This window comes from Cimex lectularius, unplaced genomic scaffold, assembly GCF_000648675.2.
Source record: "Cimex lectularius strain Harlan isolate CLEC.00 unplaced genomic scaffold, Clec_2.1 scaffold10, whole genome shotgun sequence".
Taxonomy (NCBI): Eukaryota; Metazoa; Arthropoda; class Insecta; order Hemiptera; family Cimicidae; genus Cimex; species Cimex lectularius.
The window spans coordinates 828,625-846,261 of NW_019392665.1; the positions used below are offsets into that span (position 1 = coordinate 828,625).

The window sequence follows — 17,637 nt, forward strand, 5'->3', positions numbered from 1 at the left end:
ATGGAAATTGTACTTGGCGACATTTAAATCCGGCCATGTGGGTATCCTTAAGAATCGAAATTTTAAAATAATTTTGATAAATTCGTATATTTTTATGAATGAGTTTTGTTTTTCCAAAACCTTTTTAACTTTTAAAATTAGGCTTCTGTTCCAATGGACAGGGTTGTGATCATTCGAACAAAAAAATATAGACTGATAGAATTAATTATTGAAATAAATAGTTTTCATAAAAACAATTCTGAACAACTTGTGACGCTATAAGCGTTCCTTATGACGTCACAGTCTGACGTCCCGGGTGATTACAATCTGACGTGCAGACCGTAAACGTCCCTTCTGATATCACAGGCATTACTCAATGACATCAAAAGGATACCTTCTGACGTCACGTGAAACAATCTCGGTTTAGGCATGACTTCTGACGTCACAGACACAATCAAATTTGGCGATATTTAAAACAGTATGGTCTAGTGGGGAAATAAAAATAGGCGGAAATCCAGTTGCTCGTATTTTTATTAATTTGTTGGTGTTCTATTTGACAAACTGCGTTGCGCTTTGGCGAACATGCCAGGTTGCCAGGGTTTGTGTGTTGGACAACCGGTCTATATGAATAAAAAATTAAAAAGCTCGTGTAAATGGATTTCCCAATATTCAGCGCTTTAAGAGGGGATGCAATTGTTATTATTATTTTGTTGTATATATATATTTTAAGTTTTAATTTAAAACCCTTGTACAAATCAACGATTTTGTACGGTAAACTGCGGACATTGGGTTAGGACGGGAGAAAGGGGACTTAAATCGCCGGGTGGGACTTCGTGCCCTTCTTTTTTTCCACAAAAATTCATCCACTTCCGATAGAAATATGGTACAATACAATACCATCGATTAACGTCAATATGTAAAAGGAAAATGCCTATTTAATAATACGACGTCAAAGAATAGCGCTAGAAACGTTGAGACGTCATAGAGAGAGAAAAACCGCCTAGGCCATAACCTACACCGTGTGACGTCCGAGTTATGGCTGTTCTTTGTGTGAGACGTCATTCACAGTCCGTTTGTCACAGTCGTCGGGACTTGTAAAACATCATTTGTCATGCTATCACTGCTGATCACCAAATGCAAGGCAATAATTAAGTCGATGTGAAATTAATATTCACATATGAATAATAATAATTATATATTCGGATTTAATTGTGCTCAATAGTAAAGCGTTAGTTTTAAAATGCTTTTTTATAAAGTTGGCGCGTTTCGTTCGGTACGACAAGTGTTAGAGAGAAATAGCCGTTTTGTTTATTTTCTGTTTTTTTGTTAATTAAATAATTTAATAAGTGAAACTGGCGGTTGATGATGACTTTTCCGTTCCTGGCCTCGGTGATCAAGTGGGCAGGGTTTCGGATTTCCTCCGCCCACTCGATCGCACTATCAACATAAACGATTTATTGCATGTGATGTATTGTATGTGATGTAAAATGGCGAAAGCCGTGAATAAAGATTATTATTATTACTACCTCCTGATTGGATTTCGATGCGCTCATTTTTATTTTTATTAAATGAATTCCCAACAAACCCATCTTGATTCGGGTGGTTTCCAGTTTAAAAATAGACAAATGATAAAATTAAAAATACTACTTTTTTTTCGTTCTGAAAATTTATCACAAAATGACGTTTTATTTGTGACGTCTAAGACCCCCCCCCCATACAACATCACTTGGGTTGCGAGAACAAATGTTAACCGCAAAACATATTGGCACCGGTGACGTCATTGGTATGTCAAATGACCCATTCTTCAGATTTGAAGGCGACGTTTTTGACAATAAGAGAGGTCATGATATTGTGACGGCAATTTATATTTATTTTGTCATCTTGAATTTTTTTTTTCAGATTCTGTAATGTTTCTAAATACAATCAGGCGTCAAAGAGTTCGAAAATAAACTGTTAATTGTAATAGATACAGAAGAACATTTGACAAAGTGATGATAACGTACAAAAAATTTAGAAAAGCTGCGGTGGGTATTGCTAGCTTGGCGTTGACCAAAGGGGCAGCCAGTGCCGCCTTGATCCAGGCCTTTTTTATTCTTTTTTTGATGAAAATAGAACATTAAAAATGTATTTTTTCTCCAGGTTTTACTTCTTTCCTGCTTACATATATTATGGGAATTTTGTTTTTGAGTCTTGTAATTTTCAAAAAAAATTAATTCGATTTCTAAGATCAACTACATACTTTCATCTAAAAAAAAGTTTTTCTGTTTTATTTCGTCTCCCTTATGGAGTCACATATTATGCACTTTGACCCCGAACCTCCTGATATCGAGTCCCAACACATTTCCTAAACGAAAAATGAAATGGGTAGGCCCAAAGTTTGTAAGAATGAGTTTAGATGAAAATCACCCATCCAAAAAGGCATTTAATAACTTCTTTTCTAAATCTGAATGGTATGAAAACCCTTGAAGACATTCCAGTTAAATTCAATCTTCATAAAACTCTTAATTACTCGAAAGGAGTCATAATAACTGCCCCTGAGTTACTAAACCAAACAACACGTTATAAAAGTACAATGTATGTTTAGGAAACAAAATAATATTAAGGTCCGAACTCCTAAGCTAATATTGACGTTTGAAAGACAAGAACTTCTGGACAAAGTTATTTTCGAATTTCTTTCTGTGCAAGTTAGGCCTCTTGAACCTAGACCCCTAATGTTTTTCATGCTTCAGATTCAGACATGTCAATAAATTTTGTCAAACTAAAAATTGTGGAAACTGCGGAGAAGCTGACCATGATGAAAAAGATAGGTCATGCCCTGTTTATATAAGAGGGAAATACATATAAAAAATTCAGATTAGTGAAAAAACATCTTACAAAAATGCCGAATCACTTCTTCGCGGCAAACTCATAAACTCCAGGCACACGTTCTTACTCACAAGTCGTTAATATGCCAATTGCCAAAATCCCGTCTGGATTTAATTCTGAGTCCACCAATCAGACCACATCCAATACTTCTTCCTCCCCTTCTCAACATGGACTTCATACATGCTTTGAGTTCAAACCTTTTAGTGGAACAAGTTGATAAACTAAGCAACATTGTCATTGATCTGGCAAACAAAATGAATAAATTTGAACAAGCCTTAAAGCAAATAGAATCCTTGTCCACCACCAGAGCAGAGAACACTAATGACCGACCAAAAAGTGAAAACAAACTGCCACTCCTTACTCTTAACAAGCCATTAATACCAAAACAATGGTCCAGGTTGAAAACGCTAACCCTAATAATGTTTATGTAACCCTAAAGAGGCCAATTTCTCAAAATTCTTCATCAAGTGAAAATAGTGCCAACAGCAGCATGCAAAATTCAGTAAATCCGTAAAACAACTCAACATCTAACCACCATAAAATTAAACTTAAAAAAACTGAAAAACCCAGTAAGAACCCAACCTAGTCTACCTCACTAATTAGTATAAACTGTTAAATTAGATAAAATCACTATTTATGTAATCACCCACCAGTTCATATATAAATCCACACAATTCTTATCAATAGTTAAATTGGTTCTAATATAAACAAATAGGTAAATTTGAAATATAGGCAATGTACATTCTAAAAGGATTAATAAATGTGAACCGCAATGGAATGTAAATGGAGCTATACATAGAAAAAATGATATTGAATATTTGTTAACAAATTTAAATTTATCTATATTATGCCTACAAGAAACAAACCTTAAACCCAATCAAAAATTCTATTCCAGACAATACGATGTACTCAGAAAAGACCATACGGGCAGGCAAATGGTGTGAGTATACTGATTAAAAATGAAATTCCATATTTTGAAATAGACACAGGTTCTGATTTACAAATTATAGCTGCTAGACTATTAACCCCATTCCAATGTACAGTGTGATCCCTATACATTTCTCCTGGTCAAAAAATCGAAATAAATAAATAATTTATGTATATAATCACCTCCCTCAACCAGTTCTAATATTAGGCGACCTAAATGGACATAATCCACTATGAGGTGGAAGCATCTTGGAAGCATGGCAGAGTTATTGAAAATTTTATGAATCTATGCAACTTAAATCATTTTAATAGCTCTATCCCAACTCATCTTAGTATGAGATCTGGAACTTATATTGACTTGAGTCTTGTATCACCAACTCTTCACTCCCGTTTGACATGGTACAGAATAGATGACACTCATGGAAGGGACCACTTTCCAATAATCATTGAACGTAATAACACTGTATTGGCAAATTAGCGACCATGTAAGTGGAAAATAGACAAAGCAAACTGGCCCCTTTTCCAAAACATAGTCGATCTGTCCAATTTAAAACTAAATGCCACAGACATCGATTATTTGACTTTAGAATTAAATTCATGCATAGTTAAAGCAGCTGAAGCTACCATTCCTCAATCTAGAAATTTTCCTTATAATATGAAAATCAATCCTGTACCATGGTGGACAGCAGAGTGCGAAAGTGCATTTAGGGAAAGGAAGAAATGTTTGAGGAAATTTCTCAGGCAACCTTCTACCGAAGTGCTGACTCTTTGTCGGCGCTATTGGCACTTGAAATCAACATTTCTGTACATCCATTGATACAAGACATCCTATTTGCCATTGAATCTCTGCAAAATCAGGGAAATAGAGTAGTATTCATGTGGATTCCTGGACACTGCGGAATAATTGGCAATGAGAAGGTGGACCATTTGGCAAAGCAGGCTGTCCTTAATGGTGGTAAAATTACAAAAACACAAAAATCCAATGTGACAGCTTGGCATAAAAGAAAGCTTGGCAGTTATAGCAAAGAGAATGGGAATCGACTTCTGTCAAACTTAGGGAGATAAAAGACTGGGTAAAACCTTGGGCCTCATCTCATAGGAGTTCCAGGCACGAAGAAATTGTCCTTACTAGGCTCAGAATTGGTCATTGTAGGCTTACTCATTTTTATCCCATGGCAAAAAAAGATACTCCGCTTTGTGATTTTGTACAGAAAGAATAACAGTTAAACACATTTTGACAACTTGCAAAAAATATGAAGGATAAAGACATCGGCTGGAAATTCCAACCAATATCAAAGACACAAATAGACAAACTACTAACTTTTCTTAAAAAAACTAAACTAATTTCTAAAATATGAAGATAAAATGATATAATAATATAATACAAAAGAATATTCATTTTATGCAATAATCTGTATTTTACTCAATGTTGGGAGGTGTCTTGGAGTGTGGTACCCAAACCACATGGGTGCAGGCAACCATGGGTGCCTGTTGGGTGGTGGTTGTGATACTGTCAGGGCCCTGGTCTCAGCTGTCGGGGGGTTGTTGGGCTGTGGCCCATTCACTACCCAGCTTGAAAGCTTTTAAGGCGGAAAATGACGCAAAGCGGTTGATCGCCTTTTTATAATAATAATAAAAATAAATAAAGATCGTGTTATTCCAAATATTGACAATATTTTAGGGCCATGGTTACTGAGATAACAGGTTGTGATACGAACTTATTTCCGATCCGTTTATCATGTCAGATCATATTCGACATATTATGGAACATGATCAGCATGATCCCGGTTTCTAGAAGTTTTACAAACTTTTTTCAAATCAGCTTTGGGCATGTGAACTATTTTGAAGGTTGAACCTGAGAAGTTGGTGAAACTGACAAATCGTCCAGATTGAATATAAATTATGCTCCTTGCCAAACATGACAAATATGTTCGTATAAAACAATTTAAAAACTAAAGTGTTAAAAATCGCATAACAACAATTTATTCAAAACCACAGTTTTTGTTTATTTTTTCTCCACGAGGATAAAGCATTGTTTTAAATTATTAAAAATCCATTTTTGGATTTGATTTTAAGTAAAATGCAAAATACGTCACTCATATACTTGAAAAAATAAATGGATTATCCATCTGTGGATCCATGCACTTATGGGTCACGGCATAAGGGGCCAGAGGTTATATATAGTTAGATGAAAAACTGGGGGATTGACAACATTTTTAAAACACATATAAACGTTGTCCAGTCCCGAACACAAATTTTCATATAAAAAACAGTCAAGAAAACAAAGAGTAAAAATGAGCAACATCGCGACGTCCAACCATGTCCACGACAGACCTAAGACTGAAGAGGCCGGCTTGATTTGACGCCGGCAGATGAGTCAGTGCCACCTTGATCGGAACAAATTAGATTCAACCGTTTTCGACTAAATCGAACCGTTCTCTTTCCTATTTTTCCAATTTAATTATTTATGAAAAACAATAGGACAAATAGCAACAAATAGAACAAGGTAGAAAAAAAGGACTGAAGTGATTGAGAAAATGGGTTATAAGTTATTAACGTTCAGAACCAATGGCAACTTGATCCGAAGCCATTATTCCGCTAAGGACTTTTTTCTTATTGAGTTTATTAAGTTGAACTTATGTATTTTAAATAAAATATTTGTATAATAGCCTGGTGTTTGGCACTTGTTCCAATTTTGTGGATCAAAACTAACACAGTTAGCCGTGGTTTTTGGATTAATGTTACTCTCCATATGGATTTTTTAAAAATTCCTTTTATGTTATTAAATTAATAAACTACGCTCATGGGTTGAAAAAAATTCCATCGATTATCCATTTGAATAACTGACATGGGCATCAGGTTCCACAGTTTTTTTGTTTTTTTCAGTAAATATAGCCGCATAAAAACTGGCCAAATCGTTCTGTTTAAATATAAATTATGTTCATTGTCCATTCCATAAACGAATCTTCATAAAAACAAAAAAATGTAAAAAAACCATAAGAGCATTGTCAGGACGTCCGGTCAGAACGACTGCAGTCCGAAGACTGAAAGAGGCCGGCATGATTTGGCGCCGGCTGATGAGCCAGTGCCACCTTGATTGTAACAAATTAGATTCAACCGCTTATTACTTATCCGAAACTCGCAATTTTTTCCAATACCTGAATAATTAATAATTAAATAAAAGAATGACGAAAATACGACTGAAATCAAGGCTTGAGCCAAAAACAACAGGAAGCGAAAAGTACTGAACAGGTTTAAATTGAGTGCCAACTTGATTCCGAAGTATTATTCAAAGACCAGATTTAAGGTATTTTTCTCTCCACGTGATTCACAGGATGTTGTCAATTGATTAAAAATCCATTTTGGTATTTGGATATAAATGTAAAAATGTCGTCGTTGGGAAAAAAAATCGATGGTATAGCCATTTGAATATAGGTCATGTACAAAATGACAATTCGTCCAAACAATGCTCGTGGTCCATTGTATAAATAAAACCTTCATAAAACATTAAAATAACCTAAAAAATAATAAAAACCACACGAGGATCATCGCGACATCCGATCAGAACGAATTAGATTCAACCGCTTGTGACTAAGCCTTAGTTAGTCTTTACTATTTTCCGCTTGTTTTTCATAAATAAAAAACATTTGTTCTATTAATAAAAAAGTAAGCACAAAACCGTCCCAATATGGGTGTTTTTTATTAAATTGAAAGTTCTTCATTAAATAAAATATTGGTATCGTGACATGGTGTTTCGCAGTTTTTCCAATTTTATAAATTTTAAGCATCCAGAATGGATGTAAAAGCCGATAAGCTAGGCAGATTTAAAGCGATACATGTTTTTGAGTTCTACGATAAAAAAAAGTTGTTTATCGGTTGAAAACAATCCAGTGATTATCCATGTGAACACAGAGAATATAGGAAACTGCATCGTGGGCCAACAATTTTTTCATCTGTAAATATAGTCGTATAAAAATTGGCAAATATATAAAATATACGGCGTTGTTCATTCCATAAATAATTGGAAATAAAACGTTTAAAACAATAAAGTGTACATTTCACATGACGGTCGTATTGACGTCCGCACGGGTCGAAGGCAGTCCTCAGACTGAGGGAGGCCGGCTCGTTTTGGCGCCAGCTGACCCTAGCTAGTGCTACCTCGATCGTAACGAATTCGATTCGACTACCTACGACTAAACCGAAATGTTACATATCCCGTTGTTTTACATGATTATAAAAATCTAATCTATCTATTAATAAAAAATAAAAATAAAATACGCAAAAAAAACGCCAAAAGTCAAAGCTTTTACCTAAGAGACTAAACAAGGTTTAGATCGGACCAGCGCCAACTTGATATGTCTATCTAATATCCCTTAACAAAAGTCCAAGGTCATGGCGTCGGGTGCCAACAATGTTTTTCATAAGCCGTGTAAAAAAACTGACAGATCGCACAAGTTTGAATACAAAACATGTATATGCACCATTTCAGAACAAAAATGTTCATTGCAAAAAAAAATTAAAAACCCAATAAAATGTAAAAATTGGGCGAGGATTATCGAGATACAGAATTATTAGATTTCATTTTGCTGTCTTGAATAAAATATTTTATTAATGGCCTGGAGTTTCGAAGTTTTCTAATTTTGTAAATTATAAGCATCCAGATTGGGTATAAAGGTAGCACATGGCGATCCTGGTTTTGAGTTATCTTTCCCTCCGCATTGTTTTAAAAAATTAATTATTTCAACAACAAATTCAACTAAACTAACCCCATGATTATCCATTTGAACGGCATGGGGTGTTACGGTAGTATCGTTAAAAACTGGCTTAATAGTGTTTTGCTAGAATATAAAGCATGACCGTTATCCATTCCATAAATAAACTCTTCGTGTAAAACATTTAAAAACGCAATAAAGTGTACATTTCACATGACGGTCGTATCGACGTCCGCACGGGTCGAAGGCAGTCCTCAGACTGAGAGAGGCCGGCTCGATTGCTCGATTTGGCGCCAGCTGACCCTAGCGAGTGCCACCTCGATCGTAACGAATTCGATCTGACTATGTACAGATAAATTGAAGGCTAAACTTCCTGTTGTTTTGCATGATTTAAAAAACCAATAGATTATTAAAAAATAAAAACAAACGCTAAAAGTCAAGGCGAAAAGGATCGAAGGAGAAAAAAAGAAAAGAAAAGGAGAGGAGTAAAAAGTAAAAATCAATCCTGTGCCAACTTGATTCGAAAAAATATTAGAAGACCACGTTTTAGGCTATTTCTCTCCACGTGGTACAAGGTTCGCAATTTATTAAAAAACCATTTTTGGATATACTTCTAAATTAAAAATATCATTTATCCGGTGAAAAAAAAAACACAGTATAGGGAGCCAAAGATCTTTTGGTTAAATAATTATCTGCCATAAAAACTGTCAAATTATAGTTTCAATATAATACAGTTTCCATAACAATAAAAATGAAACAATAATAAACTGTCGTTAATAAAGATCGTCCAAGTTTTAATAGAAAGTGTACACCATTCCAGAACAAAAATGTTCACACAAAAAATTTAAAAACAATAAAGTGTAAAAATTGCGAGAGGACCATCGAGACGTCCGTACAGATCGAAGGCGGTCGGATGACTGAGAGAAGAGGCTGGCTTGATTTAGCACCAGGCTCAAACCAGTGCCGACTACATCGGCAAAAATCAGATTCGACGACTTACAAAGCCCAGGACCTTTAACTTTCCTGTTTTTGTTTTGTTTTTTCTTTTTTTGCAAATGGAGTTAAAAAAATGCAGAATTAATAAAGAATGAAACAACATAAAAAAATGCCCACACAAGTGAGGGCTAATAATGCTTGAAACCAATTTCATCTTGATATGAAGCATTTTATTCAACTCGGGACACAAGTCTTAAATAAAATATTTGTATCGTGGCCTGCGTTAAGCAGTTTTTCAATTTTTTATTTTTTTTTTTTATTTAAACATTCAGATTCGGCATAAAGTCGATAAATTTGAAAACTACATTTTAAAAATCCTTTTTAAATAAAAACGTCGTTCAACTGTTGAACAAAAAAATTTAGAATCTATATGAATGAACGTTTAAAACTATTATTAGCTTAATATTAAAGCTAATAGGCATTTTTTTATTAAGTTAAATTTTTAATAAATTATTTGTATCGTGGCCAGGTGTAGTTTTGAAACTTTTTTTTAAATTTTGAAATTGTATGCATCCAGATTAGGTTTGTATAAAAGTCGTATAGGATGAAAACCCTAACGCATGGTAACCCTGGTTTTGGGCTATTTTTCCTCTTCGTTTGTATAAAAAATCGATTATTTCAAAATCCATATCACATAAAAATGTCATTTATCTGTTGAGAGGGACAAAAAATTAACTATAATCCATTAATAATTAACCAGCTATAGGTCACGGCTTTCCACTTTTTAACCCAGTGTTTCATGCTGAATCATCGAAGGTTGTGTTTCCTTTAAAAAGATTCTTTCAGTGTTATTTCGTATTTAACGATAGTAATTGAAAATATTTGGCTCTGTTTACGTGTTGTACAAGAATGTAATTATTAGTTTATAATTTTTTCGTTAAGGTTTTGTTCTTTTTTTGAAGTGTACTTGCTTATTTTTACAGTTTTGTATAAGCTTTCTTCTTTCCTTAATTGTTAATATTTTAAATTTTATAATTGGGAACACATGGCCGACCTGGTTTTGGTTTATTTTTTCTTCCATATGGATATTTTTTTAATTAGAACGATTTTGTAAAAATCCCTTTATAAAGAAAAAAACTTTCTTCGTGGACTGAAAAAAAATCCACGGATTATCCATTGAATTGGCACTGGGATTGGCATGGAATCGGGTGTTAATTTTTTTTCAGCAAATATCGTCGCATAAAAACTGGCCAAATCGTTCTGTTTAAATATAAATTATGTTCGTTGTCCATTCCATAAATAAAATCTTCATAAAAACAAATAAAATTTAAAAAACCAAACGAGGATCGTCAGGACGTGCTGTCAGAACGACTGCAGTCCGAAGACTGAAACAGGCCCGCTTGGTTTGGCGCCGGCTGATGAGCCAGTGCCACCTCGATCTGAACAAGTTAGATTCAACCGCTTATTACTTATCCGAAACTCTTACGACTTAGAGGAAACTCGCAATTTACAGCGTGCTGAGGAATTAATGAATAATAAAAAACAACGAAAAAACCATACAAAAGTCAAGGCGAAAAGCCAGGTTTAAATCGAGCCAGTGCCTGCTTGATAACAAGCTTAATTTGAAGAAAGTATTTTAGGCTCTCCACGGAGTAAAAAGTTGAATCTCAATTTATTAAAAATCTATTTTATATGGTTTTTAATTAAAAACGTCATTTAAACGTTGGGAAAAAACAGCATTAATTTCAACAAATATCAAAACAAACAAAAAGCAAGTTCATATAAAACATAAAAAACAAATGTAAAACCACTTGATGATTACTGTAACATCCGTTCATGTCGACGGCAGTCCGAAGACTGAAAGAAGCCGACTTGATTTGGCGTTAGCAGAACCGAGACAGTGCCATCTCGATCGGAACGCATTGGATTCAATAGCTCACGACTTAACCGAGGCGTTTCCCGTTTTTCCAATGGACTTACAAAACAAAACAAACAAATAAATAAATTCAATTGAAATAAAGAATTTAAAAGAAGTCAAGGCGAAAAGGCTTGGCTTTCATCTAGCAGTGCAACCTTGACAGATAGCGTTTATTCAAAGTTTGATGATTTTCATCTCCACGAGGGTGAAGCAAAGTTCACAATTCATTTTAAAAAATTCTTTTTTTTTAGATAAAATACGTTTTTCATGCCTTAGAAAAATCTATAGATTATAGTTACACTTATAGGTGGCGGTATGGCATCGGGTGCCAGTTTGTTTTTTTTCTGTAAAAAACTTGTGGATTGACTAAATTCTAATACAGATATTAGCGTTGTGCAGTCCAGAACAAAAATGTTGATGTAAAACATTTAAAAAAGAATACAATAAAGTATAAATTTCACACCACGGTCGTATCGACGTCCGACTGGGCCGAAGGCAGTCCGAAGACAGAAACAGGCCGACTTGATTGGCGCTAACAAAACCCGAGCCAATGCCACTTTGATCGGAACGATTTCGATTCAACCGCTTACGACTTAGCCGAGGCGTTTCCCGTTTTCACAATGAACTTACAAAACAAAACAAACTAATAAATAAATTCAATTGAAATAAAGAATTTTAAAACAAGTCAAGGCGAAAAGGCTTACATCTAGCCAGTGCAACCTTGACAGATAGCATTTATTCAAAGTTTGTTGATTTTCCACTCCGCGAGGGTGAACCAATGTTCACAATAATTCATTACAAAACATTTTTTTTGTTTTAGATAAAATACGTTTTTCATGCCTTAGAAAAATCTATGGATTATAGTTACACTTATAGGTCGCGGTATGGCATCGGGTGCCAAAGTTTGTTTTTTTTCTGTAAAAAACTTGTGGATTGACTAAATTCTAATATATATATTAGCGTTGTGCAGTCCAGAACAAAAATGTTGATGTAAAACATTTAAAAAAGAATACAGTAAAGTATAAATTTCCACGACGGTCGTATCGACGTCCGACCGGGCCGAAGGCAGTCCGAAGACTGAATCAGGCCGGACTTGATTAGCGCTAACAAAACCCGAGCCAATGCCACTTTGATCGGAACGATTTCGATTCAACTGCTTACGACTAACCTTGGTGTTTCCGTTTTCCCAATGGACATAAAAGACAAAACAAACTAATAAATAAATTCAATTAAAGAAAGAATTAAACAAAAGTCAAGGCGAAAAGGCTTACGTCTAGCCAGTGCCTCCTTGATAGGTAGCGTTTATTCGAAGTTTGTTGAAATCAGGACGTTCCAAACGGTGATATGACTGTACTTTACAAGTTAAAAAGTTAAGGGTCAATGGAAACAGGTCTGGACTAATATATCTGAAAACAAACTACGGAAAATAAAGGACTCTGTAGATGAATGGCCTACTTCATTCAGAAATAGTAGAAGGGAAGAAGTGGTTCTTGCACGGTCGAGGATTGGACACTGTAGAGCCACTAAGGGTCAATGATGGGGCGAGAGGCACGTCCAATTTGTGGAATGTGTTATCAGGTCGTCACAATCAAACATATACTAACATCATGCACATTATATACTCCCATAGACTTCTGCCTCCTTGCCTATAAGCATCCAAGAAATGCTAAGCGACAACCTCGATAGTACACATAATTTGTTTAATTTTCTCAAATCAACAAATCTACTCGACAAGTTTCTCACACTGTTTGTCCTTCTCTTTTTCTCTTTTTTGGGCTAATAAAATATATTAAAAGGAAGAAGGAGGGAAGGAAAAGGAGAAAATAAATAAATAAGTGGATAAATAAATAAATGCACTACCAGTGGTATTGCTTTTCTTCATATAATTAATCTCTTCTTTTCTATGCTATGATTTCCAGGACTGTGCTCCCGCAGAAGATCAGGGATGCAACCCCCCTAGCAAGCAGTAAGCCCCCATGAAAACAAATCCCTGCACCTAGTGGGATTGTATTCCCAGGTTTTAAGTTAAGTTACTAAGGCTTGTGGTTTAAGGATCTACCTCTCTACCGCTATGCTATGTCTGTAAGACCCTCTGACACTTCTGAGTATTAGAGAGAAATTGTAAGTTGTATACACTGCAGATATCAGGCCAGCAAGGAAACATCTTCAATGAATGCCCTGAGCCAACCTTTATTCTGCAGGAAAATAAAGATTATTCTATGGAAAACCAACCCACACCTAATACGTTGCAAAAAGAAAGGTCCAAGCAAATTAAAACCAGAACCATTATTCTGAGAGGCTCCATGCAAGACACAAGAAAAGAACGAAAATTGTCTCATGTTACATTCACCTCATCAACATCCGGAACTGGTAGAAATATTAAACCACATAAAATTTATTTAGAATATGTTTAATGATTTGGAGAGTAGTGTACCCACTCATTTCTATTGATGCTTCGATTGTTATGAAAAGCTTGGCCAGTAAAGTAGTAGATAATCCAGTGTTCACATTAACCATTTATATTTATAGTAGCAATAAAGGTGAAGATAGGTTTAATACTATTTCCTACAACTGAAATCCTGGTAACTTCTGGTTCAATAACAACAGGTTGATCATTTTATTTCTCAGCCGTGATTGAAACATATTTAAAACTCTAATTTCTATTAAAATATTTATTTTTTATTTGCGTCCTGGCTTACTGTCCTCCATCAGTAGCACGTGGTTGTATTTTATCTACAGAAATCGCTCGAATCTTTCCTTGTATTCTTATGCCAGGGTCACCAATATGTGGTATCAGATGATACTATTGTAGGGGATAACAGAAGCGTGCGACAAAAAAATAAAAACTGTTTTATTCTCTGTGGAAGAACTTTGGTATTAAATCATAAAATGATCTTATGATCGTACCTTACAAATCAGAACTTGAAAAGCTCTTGAAAGGAGAGAGACATCAACATGAGGAGTAACAGGGGAGCAGAGAAAGGAAGATGATGGACAAGAAAGAAGGGAAGAGTGCCTAGGGGAACATAGGCTGCCTCTCCTCGAGAAGGCCAAACCGTTGTAAAACTGGCTAAATTACTAAATACTTAAGTACTAAATCCTAAAATGATCTTATGGTCATATCTTACAATCAGACTTAAGGTCACGTATGCAAGCTGTGGCAGCCAAAAACAGAACAAAGGAAGGCAGAAGAAATTTTACAAAAAATATCAGAGAATTGCCTTAGCATTATCAGTGTTATTAAAACAACACCCAGAGCTGTAAGAGAACGTATACAAACTATCACCAGTACCTATATATTTGAAAACGATGGTGGTGACAGAGGAACTGGAAATTCATTGGACAGTAGAAAGAAAACATCTAACATGTTCTAGCTATACAAAACTCTTGGACAATGTTAAAAGAATAAACATGGCTAAAACCATGTTCCAACCAGAGGAAATACTAACGTAAAAGTTGCTGCATTGTCGGCAAATAATGTTAAATTTAGGTCTGCTAACTTTGGAAAATTTGTTATAAATCAAGAATAGAGTAGGGCCTAATATTCTCAACTTAAAATAATCTATCACTTATAAATTCTGTTCCACCTGGCCTCATCCCCAATCTACCTTTTGGAAAAAAGGAAAGAAAAATATTTATATTCAATTACCTTTATAACCCGGCTTTACCTACGTATGTAGTAAAAAAAGTTATTTCTCTTTTTTGTAAATGCTGACACCCATTATTTGTTATATGCCCATTTTATAGTCTCTAAACCCGCCCGGCAATCAACACATTCACCATGTTTATAAACTAATGTACGTAATCATTTCTTTCTATTTTTTTCCTATGGAAAGTTTAATTAAACAATAAGCAAAGTGTCATCAGTTTTTACATGCCAGAAATTCTCCAGGTGAAATTTTCAAGTTCACTCAAGAGAACCGTCAATTTTTATCGTACCATTTAAAAGATAAAATATAGTGGAATTGTGGAGGCCAAGATCTGGGTATAACCTTTTTATGCCAAACGTAGTATTTGTCAACCTCACATGGCCTATTCTTAGTTATAAAAGTACAATCCCTCTTCATCTATTCAGATCCTCTTAGGGTCTCCCCTCCCAGCTAATCGATGCTAAATTTCGATTGAATCATCTTTTAAACACGTTTTCAGAGTCTGAGGTCTGGATTGTATAGTCAGTTCTGAAAATTAGGACATCCGCCTTTATGTAACCCTATTTTTCTTCCAATAATTCTAAATTTTATTCTGTACTCTATGGTTTCTATATTTTTATGCCTTACATACGAAATTATCTTTCCACCCCAGATGGCCTATTTTTACTCAAGTGAGAACTCTTCACTTATTCAGATCCTCCGAGGGCCAACTGTCAACCAAGCTCTTGGTATGAGCTTCTGTGCCATTCTACCCCACCAGCACTTCAATTTCAATTTAATAATGTCTTTAATTCCATGTCCATTTTTAGGACTGAGGGCCGGGACATGATGTTTGATTCTTAAAATGGGGATGTCCCTCCATTAGCCAATGAGTAAACCTAGTATTAATAAATCAATCATTTATAACAGCTATAAACACTAATTTTATATTAATGCATACATGTTTAGCATTCCTAATTGACTACACTAATTATTTCAATTAATTACATTTTTTATCTAAGGTCTTGGTTGAGAAGAAAAAGTACATAAAACATAAAAAGTACAATCAATAATTAAATTAAAATGTACAATTAATTAAATAAAAAGTATAATTAATTGAACTAATGTTATTATTTATCGGTAATAATAAAAACGTCTTTTTCCTCTTGAAATTCCCCTTTTTTTAAAAGTGGATTTGTCGGTAATACAGAATGAAATTTTACCAAAATCACCGGGAGATCGGAAGAGGTTATACTGACTTGCTGTGGTGCAATAATACATCCAACACATCAATATTTAAAACTGGCGATTGATAAATTATTTCATTAACGATTTCTCTTCGATTTCACCGAAAAAAGCAGCTTTTATTAATTTGAATATTATAATAAAACTCACCGTTAAGAAGTCGAGTCTCAATGCCAGCCGCAACCTGGATCGTCCATTAAAATGGCGCAAAACTATGGGCCCAGTGATGCCCCTTCTGTGGAAATAAAAAAAAGTTACATCCTTCAAAATCTTTTGTTTAAAATAATAACCCAAAAAATTAACGAATATTTAAGAACTAAAATTATTTTTAAATTGGAATTTATTATTCAAATATTGAAAAGAAAACTTGAGGAGCTATCAGATTATGCCAGCTTGATTAACAATCTCCTGAAAGTAGTACGTTATGCTTCTTTTTTTTTTTTTTCTGTTTATTCTATTATTAAACATGTCAACGTTTTTCTAAATTAATTTGTGGGAAAATTGTAAGATCTACCAGTAGGTGGGAAATGACATTTTTGCCCTCTGACGGTGAGCGAGTCAAAATCACAAATTTTCTTCCTTCAAAAAACTATTTTTTTCATTTTTTTGTCATTTATTAAGTTTAAAACAGTCTCGGTTTCTGTTTTTTTAATGAATTTCATGGCAAATAGTCATTTTATTAATAGATTTAATTATTATATAATTCGGTTATTGATTTATTTTGGGTCATGTATTGAAAGCTTTTCTGCTATGGACTCCCATAGTCAGCTCAAATGGTTAAAATATTAAACTTTCATGTAAACTCTTATTAAATCTGTTTTCCCTTTATTTATAAGAGAAATTTGTTTGATTTTATTGCATTTTTGTTGTAATATAATTTAACAAATAGGCTGACATTCTATTCGCATCAAATGTAAAAAAATCTATGCTAGGGGCTTAAGATTTATTTTAAGAAAGATTATTTAGTTATGTGTGGTATTTAGTGACCATTAATTAATGATTATTTAGTTATGTGTAAGATAACTAGAAGATCAAGAATATAGTCTTTTGTCCAGAACTTATTGAAAAAGTCAAGCAAAAAACGATGAATCATTCATTGTACAAGCAAACTCTTGATAATTATTATTATTCAAAATTTTCATCTCTTAGAGTCCAATGTAAAACACTGTCGAATATTTGCTATAAGAATTATCTTTTTGATACAGAAAACTCAATCCAATCTAATACTAAAAAGTTTTGGAATTATGTGAATTCTGTCAACACTTCTAAGGCCATGCCCTCTTTCATGCGTTTAGGAAATGAATCTTCATCTAATGGCCATGACATTGCTAATCTCTTTGCTAAATATTTCTCCCAAGTCTATGACCATAGTTCTGATCTTCCCACTTCCCTACCTGAAACAACCTCTCTCCTTATGCTATCTTCT

General features: G+C 34.3%; 1 protein-coding gene across 1 annotated transcript in view; it reads right to left on the reverse strand.

Annotated features, from left to right (window-relative positions):
* LOC106667329 (elongation of very long chain fatty acids protein AAEL008004-like) overlaps positions 1 to 17,637 on the reverse strand; it is a 93,391-nt gene that overhangs the window by 73,036 nt on the left and 2,718 nt on the right. The window contains exon 2 of the mRNA XM_024225073.1: positions 16,362 to 16,446. The gene's annotated coding sequence lies outside the window, so the exon portion shown is untranslated. The remainder of the gene's footprint in view (positions 1 to 16,361; positions 16,447 to 17,637) is intronic.